We start from the raw sequence: 16,569 nt of genomic DNA, 5'->3' as shown, positions 1-16,569 counted from the left end.
ACTGCTAGGAGATTGTTGAGCTGGGACAATCCCAAAGGTCTTACTTCCTTTTGATAAGGATTTACTACAAAGTTCTTTCAAATAATGAACTCCCTTAGTGCATTTCAAGTAGGGTTAGATATGCAGAGATGTGATTTACATACCGTCTTCTCTTAGTTCTTCTTCTGCCTAATACTGAACGGATAGATATTCCAGCAGGCATCCATGAATATTCAATGTATGCCTGGTCTCAGGAATAATCAGTAAGGTGCTCCCAGGCCAGAAAAGAAGCCTGCCTTCTACAGAGGCACAGAGAGCACCCAGGTTTGGGTTTCTTTGCTAAACCACTCCAGGGCCTTCGTGACTGCATCTGCTCATCTGAGGTAATCAGCAGTGCTTAGCCCCCAATCAGCTCAGGCACTTCCTCTCTCAGCCTTTCCAAGATGCCATTCCAGCATTATCTTAGCGCAAATATTCGTAACATCATCTTTGTAAGTCCCCTGGTTTAATGCACTTGTATTTTGCTGAGACCTTCATCATTGAGAGGCAGGAGGGGCCAGAGTCTTCCTTTCTTTTCCCTCACTGAGGTTCCTCTCGAGGCCATGTCCTTAGTCTGGTCACAAATGGGAGATATCTGCAGAGGGTTTGACTTGTTTCCCTTGAAGTAACCATCTCTAGTGAAGATATAATCACATTTCTCTTGGTGGCAAACAATAGTAACTACAGCCTAACTTTGAAAATGCTCAATTGGCAAAATAAGTGTACTTGCAAAGATACCCGAGTGTATATATACTTTTAAGAAATATTCTTCAGAGAAATTCATTTGGGAAACCATCTATGGTTATTGTATTTTTAATACTAATATTAACTAAAATCTAACATTTATTGAGTGCTTTCTATGTGTCAGGTACTGTGCTGAATATTTTACCTATATTAATGCATGTCCTCACAGGAAACAATCTTTGAAGCAGTAAAATAGTGGAGGAGCTGAAAGGGTGGGCTCTTCCAGACAGCTCTGTCCCATTACCCTATATGCTTCTAGACCAAGTATTCCTTGAACATAGGAATTTTGTTTTGCTAATCAGTCCTCAGTGCAAATTAAATGCTTAATAAATATTAAATGAATGCAGTAATTAATAAGTGAATCCCAATATTCCTGGGAACCTTTTTGGGACTCCATGTTGGTAGTTGATGTGTAAGAAAAGCAGTCTTATTATTCTCTAATCGCCCTTCACTTCAGTCCAGGAATGGTATTATCAAGCTTGATGAACTACTGCAGTCATGACACTTAGATCTGACTGACCTTTAGATAAATTCTTAAATTCAACCAAAGTACCCTTTGATGGGTGTTAATGTAAATTAGGGTTTCTCAACTACAGCACTTGTAACTTTTTGCACTGGATGATTCTATGTTGTGGGGGATGTGTGTGTTGTAAGATGGTTAGCAGTATCCCTGACCTCTACATGCTAGAGGTCAATGCCATGCCCACAGCCTTCCTTGGTGACTAACAGAAATGTATTTAGTCATTACCAAATATCCAAGGTGGTAGGAGCTGGGGAAAAATCATCCTTGGTTAAGAACTGATGTTGAAAACCATTAAGAAGTTGTTTTCTTTTGTTTTTAATGAGCTACTAATGTTCTTCTGACAATTCTTCAAAAAAATGTCAAGATATGATTTGTGAGACAGCAGCACTTTTGGAATATGTTACATCTTTGCAAGAGGATTTTTATTTTTACAGCAATATGTCTTTATTTTTCATACAGGGTGCTGCTACAGGTAACCATCAGGGAACACATGGCCATTTTCAAATATAGGGAACTGAACAAAAAGTATTTTAGCCTGTTGCCTTGCTGTGCACGGAAAACTGGCGAACATCTTCAGACACTAGACTAAGAAATAAAATGAGTTGACACCATTTGTTGATATGTTTATGAATGACTCAGCAGTGTTACTATAGGTTGTACTTACCTGAAAGCAGAATTACAATCACTGGAAGCCAGTGGGCGATTCTAATATATAGGTCTAATGGGACACAGGCCATCCCTATTCTGAAGGGAGAGACTGATTTAGAATCTGGTTCTGCACATTTTATACCTGAAAATATTCTTCGGAGAAATTCATTTGGGAAATGATCTATAGTTATTGTATTTTTATTTTTTTTATTACATCATAGCTGTGTACATTAATGAAGTCATGGGGTACAGTATGCTGGTTTTATATACAATTTGAAATATTTTCATCAAACTGGTTCACATAGCCTGCATGGCATTTTCTTAGTTTTTGTGTTAAGACATTTATATTCTACATTTAGAAAGTTTCACATGTAAGCTTGTAAGATGCACCATAGGCATGGTTAATTGTATTTTTAATACTAATATTAACTAATACCTAACATTTATAGAGTGCTTCCTATGTGTCAGGTACCGTGCTGAATATTTTACCTATATTAATGCATGTCCTTACAGGAAACAATCTTTGAAGAAGTAGAATAGTGGAGTTGAAAGGGTAGGTTCTTCCAGACAGCTCTGGCCCATTACTCTAGACCAACTGTTCCTTGAACATAGGAATTTTGTTTTGCTAATCAGTTCCCAGTGAATGACAAATGCTTAATGAATATTTAATGAATGGAGTAATTAATAAATGAATCTCAGTATTCCTGGGAACCTTTTTCTGGACTCCATGTTGGAAGTTGATATGCAAGAAAAGATACGTGAGAATAGTCATCATGAACAGCTTAATGTTGAATTTTCCCTTCCTTGTGTGCTAGCAATCAGCACAGTTTAGAATTTCTGAAACATGAGCTAAATCTTGGTTAAAAAGCAGAAACTGTCCATATAACAGAATTCTACTTTACAACTTTTGCCCAGTTCTCTTACCTGTTGGCCTGCAAAGACCCCTCATCTGATGAGTTTTAGTGAAAGCCTTTAGCAACCTTCACAGACTTATCTCCACCCAGCTCTAGATTCTAAGCATTAGAAACAAGTGCCTGTGAAGTGGACATGTCCACAGGAAAATGGCAGAGTTTCTACAGGAGGGAAGTGTCAAGTTTCCTCTTAATGTTTTCAAAGGAATCAGCCTGGCCCTGTTCCCACCGTTCCTTCCATTCTCCTCATGATACAAAAGGCTGGGCTGCAGATGGGATCCCCCCAAGGGACAGGTGTAATGTGGCTCCTCCGACATCTTCAACATTTAGGTATGAGCAGGTGGCTTTGAGGAGGCCAAATTGAAGTAGAGGTAAAATGGTGGTGGTGAAGATGTTCCAGGTTGAGAAACTCCGGATGAGTCGTAGTGGGATCTGGGACTCAGTTTTGACACTTTCTGTTTCGGTATCATATGTGTAATTCCATGGTTTTACTCATCCCAGGAAGTGCACTACTTTGGCATTTGACTAAACACTTTAAATGCTGGGAGGTAGGAGCATGTAGAAATGCTGCTTAGGTTATAAACCAATGGCAGGTATTTTTTGATCTCTGTTGTTGCTTACCTGCTAAAAAATGTGTGTAAGCCCTGGTCCCCTGCTCCCCCATCAAGACTACCTTTCTCAGAAGGAAGAACACCAAAGGAACAACGCTGGTCTTGATGTTTACGTCCTGGAGAGTTTGTTTCCATTAACAAAATAAATAAATAAATGGGAATGCTTATTTCATTGTCATGTGGCCGATCTTCCGTTGTCAAGGACAACAGCATTTCTCCCGATTCCTCTTGTTTATCAGATGAGAAGGGGTCTAGTCGAGGCCTTAGCTGACCCACTGCACTGGTGCCCAGGGGTCCCGCCTGGGAGGCCTCGCTCTTCCTCTGCCTGCTGCCAGCTGCCATTGTCCGGCTTCTTCAGTGATCCCGTCTCAGCTCCGTGCCTGCCCTCCGACGTGTGGCCCCTGAGGATTCACAGTGCTTCTCCAGGACTGCATCAGCTCCACAGTTCACCTCAGATGCCCTGCTGCTGGTCGGAAAGAATGACCATCTCTCTCCAAGAGCAGCAGTCTCTTGCCTTTCCAGAGCCACTACCTCAGAACCAGCCCCACAATTAACTGGTAAAACTCACTGACCGGCTACAGCCATGGGGATGACGAGCGGTCACGGCAGATTGACCGAAATGCCATGACAAACACTCCCCTTTCTCGGCCTCGAAGCCCCAAATGAGACGAGCGCAGACGGCTGAGCAGCTCACGGCCTTTAGCTATCAATTTGAGTTAGCAACTGTGTGGCCAGTCTGACAGCCCAGCAGCCAATTAGTGGCCCCAAGTCATCAGCATTAATTTGTTCACATTCCTCCCTGCAAATTGCTAATTGGTTGAACTGAGCAATGGTTGGCCTGGGCTGCCGGGGAGGAAGGAAACGTCGGAGCTGTATCATTTTCTTGCTGAGCATATTTAGGTCAGAGGGGATGTGATAGGACAAACTGCTCTGGACTCTTTCAGCAACTTCAAATGACACTATTGATTTTGTAAACTCTGGATGATGTTCTGTTTCTTTCAGGTTAGCCAGCACCCCTTTGTTGGAGTTGCTTAAAGGATGGACAGACTAAAACATTGCACTCCCACTCCTTCGTAAAGTATTCCATGCATTTGCACTTTTGTCTCATAAATAAACATGAAAGTATCAATGATACCTTGCTTAATAAGATGGGAATGAAGGAGTGGATGACACAGTCCCTGGGTGAAGGACTCAACTACAACTCAGACTTTGGACTCTACCTTGCGAATGGAAATAACGTAACCTAATCATATGGGCTTTCATATTATCGAAATAAAATAAATAAATAAAAACAGGGTGTGGTTTATTTTTCATAGCCCTAACTTCCCCTTCCTTCTCTTTCCGAACCTTTGTTCTCCTCTGCTCAGGGCCTTGGTGCCCTGGAAGACTGACTCTTGTGAAATGCTTCACTCACTCTTGCCTTCCAGATTTCTGTGGGGTTTGGCTGGTGAGAATCACAGCGACTGGAGTGCAGGAGGCGACAGGCAGGTTTTCCCCATCCCACCACCACCTGCCTAGTGCACACTGCTGGTATTGTCTGCAGCCCTCCATAACTGCACGCACTTGCAGGGAAACTCCCGTGGCGCTGTTCATCATCAGGCCCCCCTGATTTATTTTCTTCCCCTTGCTTCTCCAGGACTAGATGTAGTAACGGTTTTTCTAGGTGCCTTAGTGTAGTTTGATGGTGTCTTTAAACCTGCCCACACCTCTGTTGGTTGTCCTTTCATCAAAACCTCTTTAAGATGCCACCTCATTCTCCTATTATGTATTTAATGTGCCCAGTACTTGCCATCCTTTTTTATTCAGCAAGTGTTTATTTTGCTTATTTTTTTTTTCAAGGAGTGCTGTTCAGCTGTGAAGATAGGATTGCTGTGCTCATGGAATTTGCAGTCTAGTTGGGATGTCAGAAGTTAAATAACTAATTGGAAAAGAGGTCTTCTGTTCTAGAGCAGGGATTCTAGCCTCAACAGTGCCCAGTGCTAACCCCGGCTGCTCTTCCAGTTGGTGTCTTCTCAGGGAAATTACTTAATCTTGAAGTACCTTCATCTGCTCCTCTGTAAAGTGGGAAGAACTCTAGGATCGACTTATAATCGTTTGCTAGGGCCGCCAACACAAGACGCCACAGAGTGGGTGGCTTAGGCAACAGAAGTTTATTTTCTCACATGTTTAGAGGCTAAAAGCAGAAGATGAAGACATCTGCAGGTTTGGTTTGTTCCGAGGCTTCTCTCCTTGGCTTGCAGAGGCCGCGTTTGCCCTGTGTGTTCGTGGGGCCTGTCCTCTGTGTATGTGCATCCCTCACACTTCTCTGTGTGTCCAAGTCTCCTCTTGTTATAAGAACACCAGTCAGATGGGTTTTGGACACACTCTAACAACTTCATTTTAACATTACCTCATTAAAGGCCTTATCCTCAACTATGGCCACATTGTGAAGTACTGGGAATTAGGACTTCAACGTATTAGTTTTGATGGGGCAGAATTCAGTCCATAACACTACTTTATATGAATGATATGTGAACTCAATTAGTTGTTCTATGTTAAAACATACACACAGCATACACACACCCACTCCTCAGTGGCTTAACAAAAGCATATTTTTCACGTTCATCCTGGGTCTGTCGTGGGGCCCTTGCCATCATACTGACTCAAGGACCACTTTAAACAGCACTGCTAGAGGAGGAAAGAGTAAGATAAATCTTGAGGGATGCTCAAATCTGCAATTTATAATTCATTGGTAAATTGTAATTCATGTGGTCACAGGACTACATGTGCCTTCAGAGCAGCAAGGAGTACCATCTATTGTGTACTTAGACGTTTAGAGAACCAGAAATATCTAGTTTACAGGACTAATGGCTACTCCAATATTGTTTCACGGACAATGAAACTTAGATCAGAGAAGTAAACCATGTTGCCTAAGATTGCAGAGCAAGTAAATGGTGGCATGAGGCTTAACCCTGAGTCTATTTAGTCCATAGCTAATGTTTCTAGCCACTAGAGTACATGGAAAGTCATTCTCCTGTAATCCCAGGTTTCACACAGAAACTTGAATTAATAGGTTCTTTAAAGGAGATTTTGGTGAACTTCAAAATAAACCCAGTCAAATGGAATGGAAAGATCTGTTTTACTTTCTTTCCTTTTTCTTTCCTTTTTTTTTTTTTTTTGAGACAGAGTCTCACTTTGTTCCCCTTGGTAGAGTCCCATGGCATCATACCTCACAGCAACCTCAAACTCTTGGGCTCAAGTGATCCTCTTGCTTCAGCCTCCCAAGTAGCCTGGACTGCAGGCTCCCACCACAATACCCAGCTATTTCTCGAGACCTGTCTCACTCTTGCCCAGGCTGGTCTCTAACCCTGAGCTCAGGCAATCCACCTGCCTCGGCCTCCTAGAATGCTAGGATTACAGACATGAGCCACCACACTTGCCCTGTTCTCATCTTCTTCTGAGACACAAGTAGGGAAGTATCTGATTTAATCTCATGAGTAAATTATTCATAATGAAGAGGAAAGACCACTGTCTTCCCCTCCTCTTCTTCTTTCTGCTTCTTTTTTTCATGTACCTTCTTCTTTCTCTTGTCTATTAACATTAATATGGGCTCTTATCTATTAACATTAATATGGGCTCCAATATATCTGGAGGGCCTGGGGGACCATACTCTGGAAAGAACTGCTTTTGAGTTGAGCTATTTAGAATCAGTGGGATGCAGTTAAAGATTTCCTCTCCTGAGAGTTCAGAAACACATGACAATAATCAATGCCTTCTAGCCCAGCCTGACAGAGGGAGTGGCCCACCTCTTTGATATTATGAAAAGAGAACCAGATAGAGAATTGAGAGAACTTGGGTTCCAGTGCTATTTACTGTCAATGGTGTCAATGGCAACTAACCACATCTTTAAAATATTTAGACATTTTTTCCTTCAGGAAGAAATAAAAGTCTTTTCCAGTGATAATGTTTTATGAGTGCAAGTTTAATAAATAATACTCCACTGATATTTCTATCTAAAACAAAGAGGGTTCTCATCTTACCTGGAGTCTCCTGCTTCCTGAATATAAAATCATGGAGGTGAGGGAAGGATTATCACTCATGTTGTCTTTCACTTATATTGATTGCCCTTTTCCTAGATTGATTTTTCTCCCTAATTAGGGAATAGTCACTTTATAGCTTTCCCCAAGGAATGAGATCTGGTTTGCGTTTCCATCTGTCACAATTCTTAGAGTCAGAAAATAAGCACTTGCTAAAGACATAAATGATGGAATTAAGTAAGTTATGTCCCTTACACCATGACATCATCCTATGAAAGTTTCAAGTGGCAGAGGAGATAAGTCACCATCCTAGAGGGGTTTGGGATCCATAGAGAATCAAAACCAATACATGTGACACTGAGGACCAAACAGAAGAGAACAATAGATAGACACAATGAAATAGGGCTACAATATCTCCAGCGATGCTACATGTCCTCTGTCAATTCCCCTCACATCCTTGGGTCTATTTCATCTGCAGGATGGAGATAATAAAGATGAATTTACCCAGAGTAACCCAATCATGCCAATCACTTACATCTCACACTCATGCCTCTGCCTCCCCTGTGAGTCTTCAGTGATGCCTAGAAATCCTACTGCTTTGCCCTTAGTTCCCTCTCCAGTTCCTCTAGAGGACTTACATCTTTTCTTGATCCTCCAAATACTTCTGTTTTTATTCTCAATCTCAGCTGAGGAACTCAATTTCTAATTTCTACCAGTGTCCCCCACCATATGTATAGCATCAGTGCATTCACCTCCCTTCCTGGTCTCACAGGTGAGTTCCCTGTGCTTCTGGGGCAGCCACTCTCTTGCTCACCAAAGCCCATTCTCTGGCACCTTCTCAAGCATACAAGCATCACTTCAGGGATTTTTCTTCTTATTCTCTCTCCCAACCCCTTGGAATCTCCACCCACTCCCTGCCACCTGCATCTTCGGTTCTTTCCTCTTGCAATTGGATTATTTCCTGATCCCTCAATTATACTATATATTTATTTCTTAAGATAAAATATGTATGTGTGTATATGTCTTCTTTCCACTAACCTATTCCACTATTTCAACTATACCATTTCTCTACTCACTTTATAGCAAATCTCAAGAGAATGATTTCTAACTCTCAGAAAACTTTCTGTCTCCAATTTATCTTCTCCACTTCATGTTCAACCGATTTCTATGGAGATTTCATTTCTTATAATTCCACTGGATGTGCTCTTGTCAGAATCACCAATGAATTCCGTGTTCTTAAATTCTGTAATTAATTTTCAAACCTCATCTTACTTGACCTGTTAGGAGAATTTGACATCATTGATCACATGCTTCATGTTAAAATATTCTTTTTACTTGGCTTCTAGGACACCACTTCCTCCTGGTTGTCCCTCCCTATCACTGGGTATTTCTTTCACATCTTCTTTGTTTCTCTGCATCTCTCTGACAGCTGTATACTGGCAATATCTCAGCGCTCACTGCTTGTACATATTCCTTCTCTTTGTGCAATCATCCAATCTCAAGGTGATCTATTTCATCTATCCACTGACAAATCTCAGGTTTTTACATTTACACTGAACATGTCCCATGAACCCTGCACTTTTATATACACTGCCTTCTTTCAGACATCTCACTTGGAAGTCAAAATGCATCTCAGACTAAAGGTGCTCAGAAATGACTTCCCAGACCTTCCTGCAAACTCCCTCCCTACAGTGTAGTGAATGGCAATCTCTCATGTTGTTTAGACCAAAAGCCTTGGGCTATCCTTGAATAGCCTCTTCTGATACACTCTACACTTTAGTAAATCTTGTCATCACCACTTTCAGAATATTTTCATATTCCTACTACTTTCAGTTTCTTTAATCCCACTACCTACCCTATTACAAGTTGCCATTATTATTTACTTGTTTTATTTTAATATACCCCACAATTCCTCCTTTCTTCTCCTTTAGTTTATTTTCAACACAGTAGCAAGAGTAAGTCTATGACAGTATGAAATACATCATAGGAGGTCTGACAATTAAGTTCACAAACTTGCCACTGTGTGCTTATGTTGGTGACACTGTACAAACAACTTGGTAAGATTTCATAACCTTGGTATATCAGGGTCTCACACTTCACATCAACACAGTGTTGATGTAAGTGTGTCTTTCTGGGTGGTTTTGTTATTGTTGCTGGATTTTGTGCACCATCACAAGTATGTCAGAGCTTGAATTTGAGCAACAGGCAAACATTAAATTTCTTGTTAAACTTAGCAATAGTGGAAGTGGAATCAGGGCCTGTGCAATTCCTCTTTCTTCTGCCCAAACTGTCTTCTTCAGATAGTTGGATGACTCAATTCTTCACCCTTCTCAGAACTGTTGAAATTCCACTTTATCGGGGAGAAATTCCATAATCTCCACTTGTGAATAAGGCACTCCTTCCTTTTCTCACTCTGCTATGAAGTCTTTCTTTCTGTATTTATGCTAGAATGTGAGCTCCTTGAAGGGCTGGACTTTGAATTACTAAGAGCTATGGTTCCAGTGCCCACAATAGGCCCAGCTAAGAGAAGCTTAAACAAAGGTGTTGTATAGATGAAATAATAAGTGAATAGATATAATTGAGGGAGAAATTTTATCGCTGATATCCATATACATTTGTGCATTTGTATAGTGTTTTCTGTGGGTCAGAGAGGAATGGCCATTGCATTTTTTCTTTAGCTTCCCTAGCCTCCTGTCTTTAGTCTAACCCTTCTCTCTTGCTTATAGTGACACACTTCCACAGCTTTTCTTTCAGCTATAGCTCAAAGAGCCTTTCTTTTCCTGCTTGCAGAATATGAAAGCATATGGAGAAATGAGACCAATCTGTTCTCAAATATTCCCAGGAGACCACACAGTGCCAATGTTTTAACAAGGTGATAGAACCAAAGAATGCTCTCTTTAAAGGAGAAATGGCATAAGACACAACTGCATGGAGAATTAACACCACAAGTCAATCAGTTGACCTAGGAATGAACCTACAATGACATACAGACTTGGCTATGTCTCACAGATCCACCCACCATCAGCACAAGGAATATAAATCCGAGGCTGTTATTCATTTTAAAAAGCATTGATAGTTTCTTGAATGTTGTAAGAATTTAGCATCCAGTTCTGTAGTCAAAGGATGAAAGAGTAGTGGGGAGCCACTGAAAAAACTGATGATCATGGAGGCTGTTGTTGCTGAGTAATGGGAAGATGTCAGCCAGGAAAGCAACATACTTTGATGGAAAGCTTTCCATGTCAGACAGAGGTACTTGGCTTGATTCAGTAGGCAGTAAACAAGGAGTTATTGTACTTTCTTAGATAGGATAGAGGTGGTGACACGGTGAGAGCATTGTTTAGAGTGATTGAGAAACACAGCTGTAAGCCAAATTAAAGTATAGTTCTTGAACAACCTACATTAGTTGGTCTTGAGTGGGCCCAGTCATCTACATTTTAATCAGAATCACTGGCTGAGGCCTGGGAATTTGCATTTTTAAATCCATCAAGCTAATCAGATGTACACTAGTTTATGGTATGTGTAAAATCAATTTTTTTTTTCCAAATTGTGGGTTGCAACCCATTAAGGAGCTATAAAATGAATTTGATGAAATGCACGAGGCAGCACATGTGAGTTGAACTGTGTGACTCCATTGATACAGAGTTAGTTCTTGAACAGGTGCAACAAATTTCCTGTCTAGGGGAGAGGGCTGATTGAAAAGGGGCACAAGGAATGTTTTGAAGTGTTATAAGTGTTCTCGGTCTTGGATGATGGCGCCATAGGTATATACATTTTTAAAACTGATACAACTGTACACTGATAATCTCTGCATTTCGTGGGGCATGATTTATTCCTCAAAAATAAAAGGATGGGAAAATAATGCAGAAACTATCAGGACATCTGATTCAACAGTAAGGTGTATGTGTGTGTACTGGGACAAGATTAACCAATGTGAAATGTTGGAGCCGCTGTGTCACTGGCGCTGCACACATGAAACAGCTGGTACACGGATTGAAAGTAGAAGCTTGCAAGAGGTGAGGCTCCCCACAGGTACAGGAGCCTCGAGTGACTTCTGCCGTGGCTATTTATTGAAATAATATACAACAGGTGTGGGGGGTGGCCGCATAACACAAGGACTACCTGCTTAAGTATCACTACATGCTCTTTCTCCACCGGCTCGACTCCCACCCTGAAGCACCACAAATGTTCAAGGCCCAACACCTGCTTACTAACAAGCAACCCATCTTATCTCATTAGAGCAGTAAGTTACTTGAGGGCCTGTCTCAAGGCTACAAAACATCTCCGGGCTGGCCAGGAGCCTGTCCTGCTCTCAGCGTTTCCCTCAAGAACCAGTGACTATTCTTATAAGCATGGTGCTCAGTCTCCTACAGTGAAAGTAAGTACTGTTTGTGGGTGTGTATTTATGTTTGGAGGACAAAAGGACACAGGCCAGCACCTAATGGACCTTTTGTCTATTCTATGGATTAATACTTTGATTTCTTCTTATGGCTATTCCTAGCATTTGTTTTTCCTACTTATAAGATCACTTGAGTTTGTTGGTAACTTTTCCTTCAGATGGCTCTATCTGATTCTGCCTTTTACGAAATTTCCCCAGAGTGTAGTATTTCGTGTTTCTGAGCATGTATTTAGTAAGACCCAGCTACAAAATGGTTGACCGTATTTGCTCAAGAGACAATTAACTGCTTCTGAATACTTTGTTTAAATGACTCAGAGGTTTGTAGCTGATCCATGGTTATCTCCAATAAATATTATATTTTAAAAACAATTAATATATGGCCTATTCCAAGACTGATGTTTGGAAGATAATTCCTACATCCAGCATTGGAAGAGGGAGCACAGGGAAACACTGGTAATCTGAAGAATCTGGCAGATAACATTTGTGTATATTTCATTTTCTGATTAACAGGGACATCTAAAAATCTATTGCTCTAAAAGATCATAAAACTCACTATTTTCAAGTTAATTTCCTTGGGGTAGTAAGTAAACTATTTTGAAAAATGGGATTTATTCTGAATAAACCCCATTTTATTACTCCACTGTATATTTGAATATACAATTCTATATATGGTTTATTTAAAAAAATTTGTATATGTTTGAGGTTTGCACTATGATGTTACAGGATAAAGATATAGATAGTAAAATGTGTACTATAGTGACCCAAATTAACACATGTATCATCTCATCTTTTTGTGACAAGAACAGCTAAAATCTACTTATTAACAAAAATCCTAAATCTGATTGCATTAACTATAGTTCTCATGTTGTACGTTAGATCTCTAGACTTGTTCATCTACACATCTGCTATTTTGTATTCTTTGACCTCCTTCGATTTTTCAAAGGGAACATTCTCTTTGTATAAAGAGAATTAAAGATGTTAAAGATACATGACTCTGGATTTAAACGTACTATTTTATTCAGGTTTAGAAGCTTTGAATTGGACTGAGCCATTTTCATATTAAAATGTAGAACAATCTGCTCTATTTCCCACTCCCTTTCCTCAAATTAGGTACGTGGGAAAATTTCTTCTAAATAAAAAAGGAATTTATTATTATGCAGGAAGAAAAAAAGGCAAAGATAAAAGCCCATTACTATGTGTCTGGTAACTCGGAATTTTCAAGTCCTGTGATCCACTCATAGTAATATATAGGGTTGCAGCACAGAGAAGTTAGAAGATACTCCCTGCAAGGCCCTGATCTAATTCAAGGCTTCTGTGCGATAGGAAACTCTGAAGTCTCTCCAGTATAATTGCTGAGTTCTAAGATAAAGCTGGGCAGGTGTGTGTTCTCTGCACGGGGGAAGCTTCAAGCAGCTTTGTAATTGTCTGAATACAGTTCCACCGTCACCGGTAAAGAGCTGGTTCTTAATTAAACGCTGTAGCTTTAGCTTTTGACCGCTAGGGGTCATTCTTTTACATGTGTCATTCAAAATCACCTTAGCGGAGGTCCCGATCCTAAGAGAGCTTTGGAGGTTTGTTTTCTCTTCAGAAGCTCCAACTATTGTTACAAATTGCATTGGGTGTGTCTGTGGTTCCCGTGGCTAGGTACAGGATTAATTGCTATGGGAATTGTACTGCTATTAAAAAAAAATACAGGGCTGGGGAATGAAACTGGCAATGCTTACTACGTTCTGTGTGATTTAATTCCCAACATAGAATTCCTTTCACTGTAAGACCCTCCTGCTGTTCTGTGTAATGACGTGTGAGTGCATGCATGCGTGCATGTGTGCACACAAACGGGGCATTTCAAAAGTCAAGTGAGGTCTGGGCTAATTACGGTATTAAGGCTATAATAAAAACATCAGGGAATAAAGACAGAATTAAGACTTTACAAGTGTTACACTTAATGTGTAAAACGCCCCCCAAATTAACATAAAAGTGAAATGACTCTGCAAGTAATCCCCTTTGGACAGAGTGGTTAGTGATGTCTACATGTAAGTCCCTTATTCCATATGTGGTTAGATTCTGTGTCTCAGCTCCCTATCCCCTCCCCCTGCTTGCCCACCCGGGTGCAAATGTAGCATCTACTCAGATCCACTCTGAGAAACCAGACTTCATCTGAAGCCTCCTAGGAGTTTCTCTCTGGCTGACTCCTTTGTAGAGATAATTGATACAGTTTTCATTTTACAATGAAAGTTACATTTCTGACTTGCTGAACATTACCAACCATCATCACGGTTCAATAACAAGCAGAGCCGGTGAAATACATTATGAGATGGAAGCAGCTCATCTCGTCCGACCAAATCCCCTGGACTTTGTCATAGTTTCCCCCACGCTGTTGTTTTGGAGTCAGTTCTTAAGCTTGATTGCAGAATGTTTAATTGGTTTAATCACAATGGAAGCACCTTCTTGAAGATTAAAGACCCCTCTTGTTGCCATGCCAGGCTATAGGCCCTCAGAAGCTCTGAGGGATGAAGATCAGATCTGACCACTTGTGCACATTGGCACTGCCATAAGACATGGCCTCTGTGATTTTTTTATTCTTTGCCCAGACACTCAGCATTTATTCTTTTATGCTTCCCTTCCCCTCCCCCTCAGCCTTCTCACTCTTCCCCTTTCATTAGTCTTTCTGTTGAGGGAGAAGAGTTTTATACTCCTTCCTCCATCTCCTTCCCATCCTGGTATTGGTGGGGGTCAACAGCAGAGCAGTAACACCCAGTGATATTTGGGAACACAATGCAGAGAGGCTCTCCAGAGCATTTTAATGGGCTCTGTTTTCTCAGAACTATAGGGAAAAAAAAAAAAAAGAAAGAAAGAAAGGATAGTACAATAGTACGCAGAGTTCTGCCTTTTCCTTATTGCTGCCATGGGTATAAAGATCAAAGTCTTTATCTGTGATTATCCATCAGACAAATGCAATAAAATGCCCAATTTGCAGTCTAGGCTAACTGTGCTGTCTTTCAGAAGACACTCATCTCCTAATCTTCTTGAAAATCTTCCCTCCCTGAGGCCCATGGGGCCTGTGAGGAAGCATCCCTGCCACCAGCAGCTCAGAGTCTATAGATTGTTATTAAATAATAGCTTCCTTCAGGGCAGGGATCTGGCCCTGGCCTAGGTGTGCGCAGAGACTTAATAAATGTTCCAGGACCATAGTCCCCGTGTGGATTCCAAAGGGTGTCCTGGCATGGACAGTTGTGGAAAGGACTCAGCAGCCAAACAACACCTTGTATCCCCTTTGGATGTGGCTGTAAAGTTGGGTCTCAGGGGTGAAGTAGTTCATGGACATATGAGTCCACTACCTAGCAATTCAGGGTTAGAGAAGGGGAGGTGTTTGCAGGATTGAGGCTGTGCCTGAATTACGGGCACAATAATCCCAGGGCTCTAGCCCCCCCCTTACTAGGTGCATTGTAAACGGTCTCCCATGGGGACAGCCTTTGGAGGAAACACGGGAAATAGTCCAATACGCCTGAAAGATGATGGGCAGCAAGATCAAGGAAAAAATCCAAAGTTTTCCATTAATGGGAAGGAAAAGGTTTGCCAGGCATCTAAGAGGCCACAGGTAAAGTGAAGTTTGGAAGATGTTTTTGTTGGAGAAGAACCTGTATTTTCAGTTGTCCCTTCAATCCCTTTGTTTCTCTGTTTATCAGATGCAGGGTGTGGGGTGTGGGAGCTCCATGTGTGGTGGTTGAGTCTGGGGGAGACCGAGGTGTTGAACTAGTAAGTAGAGCTACTCTCTGAACTGAGATCTTGGGATCATATCCCTCTAGGTCCCCTGGTTCTTTCCCTCCTGGCTTCCTGGGAATCCTGAGTATCTCTTGTTCCTTGTGGTAAGCAAATTACAGTTGCTCTTAGTTTCAGATCATCCACCTGTGACCTGTGGATATGCTCAGGTTTCCATTGAGAAAGGAGGCAGGAAGTCTTAGTGAGAGCTCTGAGCAGCTTTGCCAGGAGGTAACCCCTATTTTACTCTTCCTGTCTTTTCCTAAGTGATTATAAGACAGGGAACAATAAGGGATTTCACTGCATGAAAACCTCAATGATCTCCATTAGCATCATAAATGTGTTATGCCTGAGCGGGGGTACAGGGGCGCTTGTCCCTGGAAAAACTTGGGTCTAAGCTTTATCATTTCCTGAACAAAGAAAGTGAAAGTGAAGTCAATCAATTTTTATTGTGGTGAAATATATATAACAAAATCTATCATCTAAACCATTTTAAGTGTACAGTTCAGTGACATTAAATGCATTTGCAATGTTGTGCAAACATCACCACCATCCATCTTCAGAATGTTTTTATCTTTTGAAACTCCAACCCATTAAACATCACTCCCATTCCCGCCTTCCTTCAGCCCTGGGCATCCTCCAAGCTATTTTCTGTCTCTATGAATCTGGCTCCTCTAGATATCTCATATAAGTGCAACCATACGGGATTCGTCCTTTTGTGACTGGCTTATTTCCCTGAGCCTAATGTCTTCAAGGTTCATCGGGTTGTGTCAGAATTTCCTTTCTTTTTAAGGATGAATGAGTTTCTATTAATCTGTATACCACATTTGTTTATCCGTTCATCGATCAATGGATAAGGAAAAGGAAATCAGTCTTTAACGCTCACGTTTCCTTTTTGTCCAGAATGCTGTGTCTGTCTGTTGTCTCAGCTTCTCTGTTCACA

At 41.1% G+C, this 16,569-nt stretch overlaps 1 pseudogene; it reads right to left on the bottom strand.

Moving 5' to 3' along the window:
* Window positions 1-3,006: 3,006 nt before the first annotated feature.
* LOC100955125 lies at window positions 3,007-3,797 on the bottom strand (annotated as a pseudogene).
* Between the last annotated feature and the right edge of the window lie 12,772 nt (window positions 3,798-16,569).

Source organism: Otolemur garnettii, unplaced genomic scaffold (genome assembly GCF_000181295.1).
Source record: "Otolemur garnettii isolate 467f Iridium unplaced genomic scaffold, OtoGar3 scaffold00021, whole genome shotgun sequence".
NCBI lineage: Eukaryota > Metazoa > Chordata > Mammalia > Primates > Galagidae > Otolemur > Otolemur garnettii.
This window is presented reverse-complemented; position numbering and strand designations above follow the sequence as displayed.